The following is a 14,672-nucleotide window of genomic DNA, read 5'->3' on the forward strand; positions in this document are numbered from 1 at the left end:
TAAAATAAAATGAGCAAGAGAGTGTCCGATAAACCGAAGGCCTTACGCTAACGCTGAAGGTGGACGGATGCAACAAACACCTACTGCCGAGCTCGGTCCCGAAGGGAAGAGAGAGTCCCGTGACCGCAGACAGTTTTTATCTTTCCCTCTGGGAGGAAATATGTAAAAATGCAAAGCATCGCAAAGTCCTCTGGGGAATGCAGTTCTTCTTCTCTTCTGAAACAGGTACACCCAGAACTATCGACGATCCACGGAGCTGGAGCATTAACTCTTTAACTCCCAATACACCACATGATGTTATGATGTGGAATATCAATAATACAACAAAAATCATAGAACCATAACATGTTATTTGGAATTACAGTCTTGTCCTCCAAGGCAGATTCTCCTTTAGCTGCAACATCTATATAAGCTGATGTGTAACATAGAATCTGCTCAAGGTAATGCCTTCCTAAATGTTAGGAATGTGTTAGGAATGCAGTTTGAAAATGCAATTCATACTTAAATTCTTGGTCAGGCCCTACAATGAAGGTTTAGTAAGAGAGTTACATCCCATTTTGAAGATTAGACAACAAAGATCCCAAGGGATTAGCAACTTGTTCAAGATCTTGGAGAAATATGGTAAGCAAGCAGGGTCCAATCCCAGCTGTGTCAACTCCCAGACCAGTGCTTTAACCACAAGTCCATCTTTCTGCTCAGCTTGGTCTTTCTGTCTGCTTCCTGGGCAGAGCCCAAGACCTTGGTGAAAGATCAAGATACAATGTAAGCAAACTTATGTTTATTTTAAAATGTGGTACTTGGTAGGCTCTCAGATAGTCAGCTTGGCTGCTGAGTTGCTGGAGATGTTGGTATGTGTCATGGGAGTTTGTGCTACATTGGTATGTGTATAAACCCTGTGACAAATACCAGTGTAGCCAAGGCAGGCTTTAGGAAGCTGAAGACACCTCAGCTGGAGTTGATTACCACTTCAGTATATCCTGTCGGCTTGGGGAAAATCTGGCAAATGTATGTTGGGAAGAGAGGATAGTGAGAATAGGAAGGAATTAGTGGTCAAAGAGAGGTCAGAGTGAATGGCACAGCTTGTTAATATTAGACCCGAAGCCAGATGGACTCACAAGATACAATGAATTTGGGAAAGGTGATGCACAACTTTGTTTGGATGCCTCTCCTATGAATTCACTTTGAGATTTGGCCAGAATAGCTTCATAAAGATCCCAGCTTTCTTGCTTTAATGCATATCCTGTTAGTAGAGGGATAATTTTGCCACTTTTTTTTTTTGGCTGCTTACCACAGGAAGTGTGTGCCTACATCACTGGTGGCCTGTCTTACAAATACGTTGAAGTACTGAGCCCTAGAAACATCAAGCAAATGTCAGTGAAAGATAAGAGTTTCTGATTAAGAATGGCCTCTTTGGCTAGCTAACTCATAGGTTCATAAGGTTGGAAAGGACCTACAAGATCATCTAGTCCAACCATCCTCCTATCACTATCCCTACCCAACTACTAAATCTCTAAACTACTAAAACTCTTCTATTAGGAGTTTATCTTTGAGAAAAACAAATGTTATGTCAGAGAACATCACCTGGTTTAACCTACTCAGATGTCAATCATGAAGGAGGCCGTCTCTAAAAGATATATAGCAGTGATTTGTAGGAGGGATACATTTTTAGCGTACTTATCATGGATCAAATATTTCTGCACTGCCTACATATGTAAGGTGCTATATCAGGATATGTTTGTACTGCTCATTGAGATCGCAGTGTTGAAAGGTAGGAATGAGAGGTAATGATGTTTGTGGGATATGGTGTGATGCCTGGGAGAAATATCTATGCTCTAAGCTCCTCTGAGTAGGAGAAAGAAACAGTTAATGAAACTGGTGGGGGGAAACAGGAAATGTCCCAGCTGGAGCTGATTATATCTGCTGCATAGACTATGCTGTTCAGATGGGAGACACATGGCAGAGAGGAAGATGTGTTGCTTAGTGGACAAGGATCTGCTTTTGGTAATGAAATGGGCCTTTTGCACAGGTGAAGTATCCCACCATACTTACACACACCACATCCATAGAGATGGGTCTGCCTGGCTATTGGCTAAATGTCAAATCACACTTAACCTCCACTGCCCAAGGAAGAGGCACCTGGCCAGAAAAGAGGCCTGCCTGTTCCTATGTAGAGTCGTGCAATTCCTCACCATTTGCTTGTAACTCAAGGTAAATCCATTATGTAAATTGTCCAGGCAACAGTGAGTCAGAGACAGGAGTGTAATAGAGTCCTACTATCAAACTGTCCAGTGATTTGACAACTGCCAGGGGCATGTTAATTGAGGCTGTATCTAATTAGCAGGGCATATGACCACTGCATGATGTCCTAATTCATAAGCAGTTACAGTATGTACTAGTTTCTTCTGAGTCATCAAAGGAGGCTCATATTCCTTCTATAATGTAGCCATGGGCAAAATCTTGTTTCCAGCCATGGCAGTACCAAGATCTGTGTACTAGAGCTTCTAATGTGCAGCTGTAGGATAAGCCATCTCCAAAACACTTGTCTGTGGTTATTTTTACTTTTAAAAAGCTTTTGTTACTGAATACAGTCCTTTCTTCCTTTTTTCTTTTTTTTCCCCCTCATGGTAAAAAACTGAGGCAGGGGTTTCTACAAACAAGTCATGCTAGACACCTGCTTGGTTAATTTTCTCCATCTTTACAAGGTGTCTTGCAACCTCTGTCAGATCCTGGAGTTTCTCCTTGGATTGTGTGAAGCAGCTGGAGAGCATCAAGGCTCATGCACTGAGGCAGTGCTTTGATGTTGCTCCAGTGATACTGTTGATAACACCTGATTGTTTTCCATCTAGATCTCCTCAGAAATTGAACTTGATTGGACACATGTTAGGCCCTGTAAAACTAGACAAAGACTTCTCCAATGTGGCTAAAAACAGCAGTTGTACAGCTTTGGTTTTGTTTTATTTAATAAACTGGTACTATTTTTCCTTTTTTCTCTTTTGCTGTGTGTGGTAGTGGGGTGGGGGATGAAGAGGCAGATGTGGGGAGAGAATGCTCATACTGAGCAGAGAACTGGGTGCCTTCCTGCTACTTATTGCTGCATAAGGCAAGTCATTTTTACGTTAAGGGAATAAATATGCCACTAAGCACTACTTGGTGGCCCTGATGAAATTCACTGTGTCTTACAGTAAAAGGGCTCTTTTACTGAACTGTTTCTTGCATTCATAAAGAGCTATTTCCCTAAAGATTTAGGCTTTGTCAGTCCCTAGAAAAGATCCCTCAGAGTTTTGACATTTGAATAGATTTGAGCAGATACAGGTTTTCCTCAGTTGTGAGAAACAAGATGAACACCTTTTCTCATAAAAAGAAAGTGGGCATTTCTACCACAGCTTTTCATAGCATAGTAGCCAGAAGCAGTTGTTCATGCTTATCAGTGCTGAATCTGGCCAAGGAGTAAAAACTGCCTGTAACCACAGCTGGGGTCATATTGCTGCATTTCTATTTTTTTAAATGCAAGAGCATTTTTGAGGTAATACTTAACATTTAAAAAACAATAGCTGTGGAATTTCAAAATCATTTCTCTAGAATTAAACCCACGTATGCATGGATACAGGAGACTGTTCTGACACATGGTAGCCTTTGTTTCTTTTATCCTTCATGTTTCTGTTGAAAGGGTAGGAAGATCCCACACGTGGGGATTTGATGATGAGACAGCCAAGCTTGATGCAGACAGGGAAATAATTTAGTGATTCTCTGCCACGTACGGGTCTCATGGATTGGAGCTTTCACCACCAGCCAGCCCCGAACCAAATGAGAGGATGAAATCTTTCCCTGAGCAGGGGGTGGGCACAGTCTGTGCCACATAGAAAGCCTGGATTGACACAGAAGTGATATTTTGGCATTGCTGTTCATGGGTGGATAGTTTCTGTTGAATGATACTGTTTGGAATAGTTAGAGGTGGCTCTCATACTGAAGCAGTTAAGGATATGCACAGTTTCAAACCCTGCAGTAATTGATTGGACTCGATCCTTTGCTGCTGAAACCATTGGTAAAACTGCCATCTTAACTTTAATTGCAGTCATTTAATGAATGACATCTTCCGGAGTCAGGATTATGAAATGCAGTGAAGAAGCAGGAATTATTCTTGCATTTGTGAAATACAGATACCTATATCATAGTGTGAGGCAAATGCTAAAGTTTCCCTTTTTGTTCACGTTCAGTTTGCAATGAATGGGGCGAACACTGGCAGCACAGGAGAGGGAGTCTGTACAACTCTGCTCATTTTTATATGGTATAAGGCCTGAATGCATTACTTCAGCTTTCTCTGCTGCTGTGGTTTGCCTTGCTTGGGTGACTGGGATACTTATGCTCTTTGTGAGATTTATTGGGACTCCCATACTCTAGCAAACACTTCTATGTCTCACATGTTACTGGCCCTTTAGATTTTTCTTCGATTTGTTTACATTTGATGACACAAATGATGTAAAAGTTTTTGCTAGATAATTACTTGAGCCTTAAAAAATTTAAGTGTTTTCTAATGTTCTGCAACTTGGTATGTGACTTCCTTATTTTTCATTATATGTATTTTGTGGAGATCTTGACATGCTCTGCTTGCTCCTGATGAAACAAATCTGTAGGCAGAACCTGAATCTTTGCAGAAAACATCTTTGGTTCCCTTCGTGATGTTTAAAGCATCACTGATAATTAGATACTAAGTGACTTGCTGGAGTTCATACCAGATCTTAAAAAGATCAACATCCTAATGATTGAATGGGTGTTCCATTTTAAATATTTGCAAAAATCTGCTAGCTAATAGAAGACTTATGATGCGGTAACTAAAATTGTTTTAATAGTTTTTGGTAAATAAAATGTGAGACCTGGAACTGTTCAGCCTGGAGGAAAGAAGACTATTGGATGATTTTACCAATGCTTATAAATATCTACACAACTCCTGTCTATTAGATGGGGCCAAGCTCTTTTCAGCAGCGCCCAGCAACAAGATGAGGGGCAGTGGGCACAAACTGAAAAGTAGGAAGTTTCAACATGAGGACAAACTGTACTTTGAGGATGACAGAACACTGGAGTAAGCTGCCCAGATAGGTTGTGGAGTCTCCTTCTCTGAAGATATTCAAGACATATTTGGATGCTTTCCTGTGTATTCTACTTTAGAGGAGCTTTTTTTAGCAGGGTTTTTGGACTACACGATCTCCAGAAGTTCCTTCCAAACTCAGTGTTTCTGTGTTTCTGTGACATCTATTTAGAGAGTAACTGAGATGTACCTGAATATATTTCTCAAATACTTCTCCCTCTCACAAAAACAAATGAGGTTTACAATGTTCTAATTATTGTCAGGATAAGATCTGGATTCTGTAAGATTTAACTTCCCTATATTGAAGAACAATGGTCAAGCTGTTATGGTTAAAAGGATGAATATCCTTGTGCCATTCAGAAACACTTAGGCATGGGGGTTCTCCCTGTCCTCTCTGATCTGATGATTCTGTAGTTTTAGTGGTACTAAGAAGCACAGAAGTGCTAATGAAGGCTCTTGCTCTTCCTCACTGCTCAGTTCATTGCAGGACTTGCTGCAAGAAGAGTTTGAACCTGAGATTTGGTTGATGTACTACTTTTTGTTTCACTGTTGCAGCAATTTAGGCAAGTGACATAAGCTGGAACAGAAGCCCAGCGATGGCCAGGGGGAAAATAAAGGTTATATGACCCCTACTGTCCTAGGTCAACCAGATCAAGGAGGGGAGATGGTGACCTGAAGTACAGGCTAATTTTTAGTATTTTTCTCCTTCTTTTCTCTGCTGCTGCCGTAAAATTTCATCAACAAACCTTTCTGATGAGACCAAATGGATCTACAACATACATGGGTGGGGAAGAATGAAAATAGTTCTACGAAGGGAAGAAAATATCATGAGTTTTTTAGCTGATCTTATTCCCCAGCTGAGAATAAAATCCCTTTCTCTACAGATGAATAAACCTCTTTCTAAAACAGAGAATGAATTTCTGCATAAATATGGCTTAATGACTAAGAGTATGTAATGTTTTATCTGTGATTCAGCATTCTGATTCCCCAAAGGTTATACAGGCTAGTGTAAAATGTAATATGCTTGGAACAATGACAGCATCCCTCCCGTTATACTGCAGAAACTTTTGCAGTACTTTGTTAAGGATCAGTGAAAAATGAAACATTACTCCTTAATCCCCAAAGAGTCATCTAGCACAGCAGTTGAAATGCACGAGGAATAGTTATGAAGAAGAAAATAATGGTCTAACTGTTTAGTTAAGCTGAAAGTCTTAGGTGGCAGCTCCTGTTCTGCCATGAATAACAAGTTCTCTGTAGTCTTTTTATTTTGCATTGATGTCTGTCTGTAGAGCAGTAAAATTTCACACATAGCCATAATTCAAACTGATAATTAGTTAGAAAGCAGGCATTTTCTCTTTATGTATATATCTCTGCACTTGTAATTTATGAAATGTTTACCTTGAGAAGATTGGACTTAGTGTATGGAAGCAGAAGTTCTGTATTTTCTGAGGATGTTCTATCAGAAGGGAAAGACATCAGCAGTACAGCGATTGTGAACTTCTCATGTATTTTCTTTTGGATTCATTGGCAAAGGACTGAGCAGTTATCAGCAGGCTATTAGACTTCGTAGTGTGCAGAAGTTATATCTGGGGAAAGCTTTCTCAAGGCATTGTAAGGCAATGGGGTAGATGATTCCCCTAGGTCTAACTTGAAGATTGATATATTTAATTCTCCAGATGGCCTTGGAAACTGTACTCTAACAAGTACTTACTGGTTACAGCAAAAACTGCTGATACCCATGGTGCACTGTAAGATATCAATTCAAGCAGGATGGTAGAATGGGATTACATTTTAGGAATACATTAAAACCATAGGGTTTAGTGTATTCCAGCTCCCACCTCCCCAGCACTAACATTTCTAGATTATTTACATGCTCAAAATTCTCATCGTTGATCTGTAATGTAATTGGAAGTAATACTGCTGTGCTTTATCATGCTGCCACAGTTACCTTGGGACAGAGGAGGACGTAGGTATCAATGCTTGCTTGAGAAGCATCTCATGGGGAGCTATGCGCTACTCTACAAGCTGGTGCAGGTCAGTTTGCTAAGAAGCTGTCATCAACCTAATAAATTGACTAATACTGTTTCCCTTGAAGCTCAGAAGGACTGTAGCTTAGAGAGTCATACATCCAGGCTCTGTCTAAATGGCAATTTTAAGCCTAATCCAAACAATTAGCATTCAAATGTCAATGCCTTACTCTGGCAAACTTAGAATATCATATGTTGTACTTCCCCCCACTTTTTCGTAAACTGAGACTGTGGATCTCATTAAAAGGTAAACCAATATCATAGCATGCAATTGGCTTGACTGTGGTATATCCTATATTTAGCCCTATATTTAGAACACATGCCACAGTAAGGTATTTATACTGTATCCTGGCCAATGTTTACTTTCAGTGATGCCATCTGTGCTTCAACATTGCTTTCCTTCAAAAGCTTTAAAAGAAATTCAAAGTAGGATCTGATACTGAGTTGGTATGTCTCTGACATATTGCCCATTGTCAGATTTTGCAGAGTGACGGGACAGCTGCCTCTATAGGACTGTAGAAAATCCACTCCACTAATTGGGACCCTGGCATAAGAGAGCAATAGGGAAATATAAATAAATAACAGTGAGTTTTGCTTTTTAAATAAAAAAGAGAACCCAAGAAAACCACAAGCACTTTCTATCTCAGTCAGGACAAAAAACACTGTAAAAGAATCAGATATCTGCAGTTTGGAGCTCAGTATGTGTACAGGCATGGTCTTCTGTCTGAATGCACAAGTTCAGGAAACTTCCTTTCCGATTAGCAGTGTCTTTAATTCTGGGTGCTGCTGTCTTGGCAAAGGATAGAGGAATATAGCGCATGCAACTCCCTCACATCGCCCTGGAATTTTTCCTTAGTCTGTTCCCTCATTTGGCCGAGTTGAGAGAGTGGTCAGGAGGTGAACATGCCTCTGCTAGTTCCTATAGAAGGATTTTGTGAAGCGTGGCTACTCTGGCACTTGTACCAAGCAAGAACCTCAGGAAAGCAATGGATTCAGCCCTGCTATTGTGATGAGGAGAGATTAAGAGTTGTCTTTTTCAATGTGAATCTGAGCTAGGCGACTTGAGATCTGTGTTGTGCCTGAGATGCTTCAACCAAGTATATTGCTTGAATAGTCTCATGGTATCAGTGGGTGTGACCTATCTCACAGCATGCATGGTCTGAGCTGTTGTAGTAGCTGACTTGGTTGAGTCTCCACGTGAGAGTACCCAACAACAAGCAGTTCCATGAAAGAAAGCAGCGTTCTCGTAGCTTGCTGAGTTCTTAGTGCCCGTCTGAATGCTTGCAAAATACTCCCAAATGTACAGGTGTTTACAGGTTGAAGTGAGAGATCACTCTCCAGTTACCTCAGGAGTTGGCAAGTAATGGAATACAAAAGCTTGCTCCAGTTAAACACATTGTTAGCAACGTTACTTGTTATTATTATTGATTTGTCAGTGAAAGTCCTCTAGAGCTTTATGCATAATGCTGCAGAGGGTTTTTTTATGCTTTAATTATAAATAGTAAATGGACAGACTTGGAAATGTGAATTTAGCGATATGATGCAATGCAAATGTGTTGTTACTCCTGATTTTGCAGTTAATAAGCATTCTTCGAATAATATAAAATGCGTGCAATCATTTGACTTCGCTTGAGTCAGCACTGCACAACACTGCCCTCCCTATGCCATGCTTTCAGTCAACACTGTTAATAGTGCACTGGTGGTTTGGTTCTTGCTGATTAATTGGTACCATCTCCTTTAAATTGTGGGGAGGGAATGCAGTGCACTGTGAGCTGCTCTGGGCTGCATGCAGCCCATGGGCCGCAAGTTGGACATGCCTGGATTATACAGAAAAATAAACACCACCATGTTCTGCAAGGTTACGATGGCAGAACTTACCTTGGGATCACAGCCACAAAGTCTCATTTCTGGTGTGTGGGTTCTATAATTCACTTCTCTTGTATGTGAAAGATGAGTTGCTTTGGCATGCCTAGTGTCTTTGCTCATAAGCAAGGAATTAGGGAAGAGTCACTGTTCCACTGCCTTCCTATACAGTCTTCATCACCTGAAAGGTAGTATTTGTTTGTAAGAGAATTTTCTTCTTTTTCTCCCTTCTGTTTTTCGGTACTGACTGGACACAGACAATGTAAATGCTTGAATCTCTGTATGCAAGAATACGTAGTTCTAAGTGAGTGACTGAAGTTCACTTAACGAGGCATTCTTGAGATAGATTTAGGCTGACTAGCTTTGACCATGTGAATTTTTACATTGAACCATCTTCTGGAAGGAAATGAAAACTAACAGAATTGATAAAACTTGGAAAGGACACGGGATACCGATAACAAATGAGCATTTCCTATTGCCCTAGGTCCTATTAGCAGTGAAATATAAGGTGCTGTTTAATAAGAGATTTGCAATAGGTTGGCAGATTGAACATAGCTGCTGCAGATAGACTAGGTGCTGCTTAGTAGCAGATAATGGGGAAAAGTAAACTTCAGAAAATCTCTGGCTCCTTTCCTAAGTGTTTGGACAGCTGAATTACTGGACCCTTGCTAAAGGTTGGCTGTGCCTTGGACCCCAGTGTGTGAAAAATGATTTCTTCAAGTTAATTCCAAGAAACAGCACACTTCATGTGGCTCCCTGTGGTTCTTTCTGTACTAGGAAAATGTGAATTAACTTTGATTAAACTTTGTTGATGGTATCTGAATTATAAAGTGTCATGATAGATTCAGCTGGCAACTTGGGCAATGAGACCAGTGGGAGTTTTCCTCTAAGTGGCCTTCAAAACCAAGGGACTCTTGGCAGGACACCCAGTGCACAGCTCCATGGGCTTTTGTATTTCCAAAAGCTAATGAAACAAATGAGCCTAGGAACAGCCCCAAGGCCTCTGTCACGTAATTGAATTTGATTTGTCAGAAAACAAAATTATGTTAGTCCTCTGCTCAAAAGTAGGAAAGGATTTTCAGCTGAGTGAGGAAACAATGAGGGCTCAACCTCAAGGTGATTTGGCCGTGAGTGAAACTGGGGATGCTGGTGGTTATATGTGATTCCACTTCTGGTGTCCAGCAGTGATGGAGTAATGAGTGTGTTTCCCATTAGCAGTTGTTATTACACAAGAAGACAAATTGCCTTTTGGCAAGTGATGTGGGTCCTTTTCCTATGTCACAACTGAGACACTTGTACATTTTCTCATATATATGTAATTTTTTTTTCCTGATTTTCTGTGCTACGTGGTCATTTCTAGCCCTGAGCTTTGTTATGGAAGGTCATGTAAGACTGGGTAGCCAAAATAAAAAGTTATTTGTATGGGATTTGTTTAACTTTGCCCCTCTGTGAAAAATTATGAGGAAGGTACATTATCTGTCTGTTGGAATCTGAAGTCTTTACTGCGGTGACCTTTGAAGACTGATGAGAGGGTGGCACTAAATAGCTGGATTGGTGCTTGATTTCTACGTTAGAATTGTTGATATGCTACTGCTGGCTTTGTTGCATTGTGGGGTGGGAGAAAGTGACAGATGTAAGAGAAAATAGCATAGTGAGAGAAGTTGTCTCTGATGTAAGTTATGCAGACAGAACTGAGGCTGTCAAAGAAAATAGTGAATGATACACACTGGAGGAATAATCTTAACATAGACCTCAAGGGTGAGGTCCTGGAAACCAATCAAAATAATGAATGTTGTGAACATCATCTTGTGCTCAGCAGGAGTAAATATGGCAAACATCACTTTAGAAATTGTTAAGGAAGAGTTAAGAAGAAAACTGTGGATGTTAGGCTATTGTCTAAATTCATAGTCTACTAGTGTCTGAACCATACTAAGAGGTCCTTGTCACCCTGTCTCAGAAAAGATGCAACAGAAATGGAAAAAAATGCAAAGAAATCCTTTTTTTTTTTTTTTTCCTCTATTGTAGCATGCTCTTTTCATAAGGATAGGTGAACTGTGCTAATGCTCATCTGAGGTAGAAGAGCAACTGAGCACTGCAGATAGAGACAATATAAGAGAGCACTTTAATAGCGATGAATATTATAGTGAGTGATTAGGAAGAGTGAATTGAAAATTAAGATATTTTTCTTAAGAAAAGAGATATAGGAAGTGCCAGTGAAATTCAGTGAGAATTCAGATTGGATTCTCCTGGAATGGTACATGTCCAAATAATTAAATTCATTGCTAGAAAACATTGTGGTCCCAATGTACTGCAGAAAAACAACACCAATGAATGACCACAACCAAGTTGGCATATTTGTGTAGGTTAAGGCCCTTGGTTGTGAACAGAGGCCAATTGAATGAAAACTTTTGACTCCCATGCAACTGACTGCCATAACCTGGAAGCCACACCAAAAAAGAGAAGAGAGGCTGCAACTACACACCTGCTCACTGGTGCTTTTGGAAAGAAGAGCAAAACCTAAAAAACCTACTGCTTAATTGATGGGTGAATCTTGGGTTTTATATTCTTGACCTATTCCACACAAGTTTTTTTTCTTTCCCTGAGGAACTAGTGCTGAATAAAAGATCATTGAGAGAAGCCTGAGATCTATCAAAAGGAATTTCAGAGAATTGTGGCAGTTGGTGGATGGTACAGGAGTACAGGTAGTGTTTTCCTCTACACTTTCAGTAACAGAAAGGAATGTTGAGAGAACCAGGAAAACCCATCTGACAAATACATGACTGAGAACCTGGCATCACCACAGGAATTTTGGCTATTTCAAATATTGAGTGATTTGTTCAGTGCCTGGCCTGATGGCTACTTATGGAATCTGTGTCGTAAGGAAAATTCTGTCCCAGGAACAGCCTGGGTTCATTGACTGGGCTTTAAGTTGCATTTGATAGCAGAAGAGAACATAATGCTGAGGAATAGAGAAGAGTCAGAGAACACATTTGCTTTAGGAAACAGCAGGGGAAAATCTCAGATTTGTCCCAGCGTTTTTTGAGAGCCCCAAAAGCCCAGATGAAGTGCTTCTACACCATGCACACAGCATGGAAAATAAGCAGGAGGAACTGGAATCTGCCCTCCATATTAAGAAGTGGATAGCCTGTGAAGAGCTGGTCCTGAAAACAGCCATGAGCAGGTTGAGAACCTGTGGGCTGCAATTAGGGACTGGACCAATGAAGGGCATCTGGTGTTCCGGATCTGAGGCCATCTGATAAAGGGGAGCCTGTTGATGAAACCTTCTTGCTTCAGCTGTGAGAGGTATTGCTCTACTTCCTGCTGGAGAAAAAAAACAAGCAAGCTGCAAGCAGTTCAGGAGACTCCTGGAATCTATTGACAACCACTTTCTGATTCGGGTATTGGGCAGACCTAACAGATTTTAAGAGTTGCTAGATCTGGTGCACAAGAGACAGGCGAAGGAGCGCATATCCTCTCTGATAAATTAAAAGGAACAGCTAGCTTCCACAGACACAGAGAAAGCTGAGGTACTCACTGAGTTCTTTGTCTCAACCCTTGCAGCCAGTCAGGCTTCTAAGCAGGGGCTGGGAAAGTAAAATCCCTCCCAGTATATGAGTGGAGCATGTCTGAGACTACTTCATGAGGTTCAGTGTGTACAAGTCTATGGGGCCAGATGATATGCATTCCAGGGTTCTGAAGGAGCTGGCTGATGTGGTTGCCAAACTGCTCTCTACGATATTTCTAAAATTTTGGCTGTCAGGCAAAGTCCTTGGCAACTGAAAAAAAGGAAAAAGTCACTCTCCTATTCAAGAAAAGGATAAAGGAAGACCTGGGGAACTACAGGCCGATGAAGGAGATGTTAAGGCGTATGTGAGATGTGGAGACAATCCAAGGCAGCCAGCATGACTTCATCAAGGGCAGATCATACCTGAATCTGACTGATCTGGTGGCCCTCTGTGATGGAGTAACAGCGTTAGTGAACAAATGAATAGCAACTGATAGCATCTACCTAGACTTCTGCAAAGCCTTTGACGTGGTCTTACACCACATCCTTATCTCTAAATTGAAGAGATACAGATTTGAAGGCTGGACTATTACATAGATAAGTAATTGGTTGGATGGTCATAGCCAGAGGGTTGTTGTCAATGACTGTGTCCAGGTGGATGCCAATCACAAGTGGTGTACCCCCGGGGTCTACCTTGGGACATTTGTTCTTCACCTGTATCAGTGACACAGATAGAGGGATTGAATATATCCTCAGCAAGTTTGTGGATTACACCAAGCTGAGGTTTTGCACTTGGGTCAGAAAAATGCCAGGTACAAGCACAGATTGGGAGAAGAACTCATTAAAGAACAGACATGTGGAGAAGGACTTGATAAACCTTGATAAACTGCTGGACACAAGCCAGCAGTGTGCTCTGAAAGACCAAATGCACCCTGGACTGGATTAACAGAGGGGTGGCCAGCAGGAAGAGAGAAGGGATTGTCCTCTGTTCTGCCCTTGCAGGGCCCCATCTGGAGTACTGCATCTGGACCTGGAAGCCCTCAGTACAGGAAAGAGGAAGAGCTGTTGGAGCCGATCCAGAAAAAGGCCATGAAGATGATCAAAGGGCTGGATAACCTATTCTATGAAGAAAGGTTGAGCTTGTTTAGCCTGGAGAAGAGAAAGCTCTAGGAAGATCTCATTGCAGCCTTCCAGTGCTTGAAGGGAACTTATAAGCAGGAGGGAGACTGGCTTTTTATGCAACCTGATAGTAATAGGACAAGAGAGAATAGCTTTGAACTAAAGAGGAGAGATTGAGATTAGATGTTGAGAAGAAATGTTTTACTCAGAGAGCAGTGAGGCACTGAGACAAGCTGCACAGAGAAGCTGTGGACACCCCATCTCTGAGGGTATTCAAGGCCATGTTGGATGGTATCCTGAGCATCCTGATCTAGTGGTTGGCAAGCCTGCCCACAGCAGGGGAGCTGGAACTAGGTGGTCCCCTCCAATCTAAGCCATTTTATGATGTGAAATATGCTAATATCCTTTTTTTTTTTTTTTTTATCATCTCTTACTCCTAGTTCCCTCTGTTCTTGCAGTAAACTTAGAAAGATCTTCCTCTTTTGGTAGAAAGTGAGAAAGTGTCCTTTCTGGGCCCAAAGGCAGCCAAAAACATACACTAGCATGCTGATGTAATGTTATCAGCTGCCCCATCAGTCAGGTCATATGCTTTACCACAAGCTCTATGGGCTAATGTTTCCTGTGGTTTGAAATACAGCTTTTGGGAAGTTGTGGTTGATATCTTTGTCACTGGCAGTGCTGTCTTCTTGTGGCTGTTACTAAGGCCAACATGAGCATGGAAGAGGTGATGGAAATACCAACCATAATTACCCCTTTCCAGGAGGTAATGCTTTTTGATGCTGCTATTGGGAGGAGTAGAAAATGAGAGAATTGTTTCATAGCACTACTGCTGTTGATGATTGTGCTACCTGTTCTGCCTATGCTAGGTCATGTAATTGGACCAGGTGTGCTTTTCCTTCAGCAGTTCAGAGGCTTCAGTGTGGCAAGAGAGAGTTCTCAATGCCTGAAACATGAACTACATTATTTGTATATTCCTTTATACCTCTATCCTTGGTGTGAATTGTATGTGCGTTGTTCCATCTTGTTTTAATTTTCTTCCTTCATTGGTGGTACCACAGTGTTCAGGACATTTAAA

This window comes from Cyrtonyx montezumae, unplaced genomic scaffold (genome assembly GCF_038088225.1).
Source record: "Cyrtonyx montezumae isolate F1298 unplaced genomic scaffold, pur_monq_1.0 scaffold_0, whole genome shotgun sequence".
NCBI classification, from domain to species: Eukaryota; Metazoa; Chordata; class Aves; order Galliformes; family Odontophoridae; genus Cyrtonyx; species Cyrtonyx montezumae.